We start from the raw sequence: 1448 nt of genomic DNA, 5'->3' as shown, positions 1-1448 counted from the left end.
TTTTTAAAAAATTGTTTAAGAACTTTTAAAGAAGTAAAAAAATGTCCAATTTAAATAAACAGCTTAATTAAATATCTTTTAAAAAAAATAGTTTAAATAATAAATATTTATATTAAAAGTAGTTTATAAATAAGTTATTTTGTATTTAGTTTTTTAGTTCTAAAAATACTTATTTTAAAAAAATATAATAAAAAAAATTATTATGAGAGAAGTCATTTTATTATTTTAACTTCTCCATAAGCACTTAAATAGCTTTTTAGAAATCTATAATTTAGTTTTGAAAATTTTACCAGATATTAATACTATATTGTTAGAGATATAATTATTAGTGTTACCTTTTTCTAACCTTATTACTTCTATATATATGTGCGTATGGGGGTAAAGGAACATATACATGAATTCACATTTTCGTAAGGGGTGATAGTGAATTCCTCAGGAAGCATGGCCAACCACTTCTCGCAATACGCTATTCTCGTTCTTCTTCTTCTCACAACACCAAGTAAGTTAATTCTTATCCTTCCTAGGAATGGAAGCACAACTAGTTTTTGCATCTATATATCTTAGGTATGATTTTTTAGTTGGCCTCCATCATTTTATGAATTTTGAAAGTTACAAGAGCGAAATTTTGAAATAATGTTGTGACATGTATTACATATATACATATACAGGTGCTCTTATGATTACGGGGGCAAGTAGTGAAGTATGCAACAAGAACGGTGGTGGTGTTGGGAATAATTGCTCATCATTGCAGCCGAAACGATGTCAAGAAAAGTTGTTTATGCCAATGGTAGGAGGGTGTGATAAACTATGGTGTCACGATAATTGTGCTCTTAAGCACCCTGGCCATCAACCTTACGGAAAATGCTTTGGCCACTATATGTATGTTTACTGCAACTGCACCTTCAACTGTTAACGTCGGTGGTGTTGTGATCAATATTTACATGAACTACAAACTAATGTATGAACTTGATCACTTCTAAACTTAGACAAATTAAAGTTTAATTGTTATTGATTGGTAATAATGAAAGGTTTGATCAGTTTCAATATATACTTTAAGAAGTTTACTAAATTCAGTGCGATCAATATAATTTGCTACCAATATATTGACGAAGAAAATTGGGGAATTAATTTGATTAAGCAAAATTTTGAATTTGGTTAATAATTGAAATTTGATAGATTATTTGGACTATTTAATTATATATTCGAATTAAAATTGGTAAACGACAATTGTTTTCCTATTTCAATTGTCAAAAGTGATTAATATTGTTTCTTGAATTCATTTTAAAAAAATTTCAGTAGTTATCATTCTTGCCTTCTCAATTTCATTATTTATTTCCAGCCGTGTATATTTCTTAACATAAATATTAAATTTGTATTAATAAATACCAATTTGAAAAAAAAAATAGAAAAGGTACACTTTATTAATTTCAACCTATTTTCTTTATCTT

At 27.1% G+C, this 1448-nt stretch overlaps 1 long non-coding RNA gene across 1 annotated transcript; it reads left to right on the top strand.

Moving 5' to 3' along the window:
* Positions 1 to 398: 398 nt before the first annotated feature.
* LOC107637708 (uncharacterized) lies at positions 399 to 1046 on the top strand. The gene is made up of 2 exons (XR_015880624.1): positions 399 to 499; positions 669 to 1046. It is a non-coding gene; the product is annotated as an uncharacterized LOC107637708 (long non-coding RNA).
* The last annotated feature ends 402 nt before the right edge of the window (positions 1047 to 1448 follow it).

This window comes from Arachis ipaensis, chromosome B4 (assembly GCF_059453495.1).
Source record: "Arachis ipaensis isolate K30076 ecotype BB chromosome B4, ASM5945349v1, whole genome shotgun sequence".
NCBI lineage: Eukaryota > Viridiplantae > Streptophyta > Magnoliopsida > Fabales > Fabaceae > Arachis > Arachis ipaensis.
This window is presented reverse-complemented; position numbering and strand designations above follow the sequence as displayed.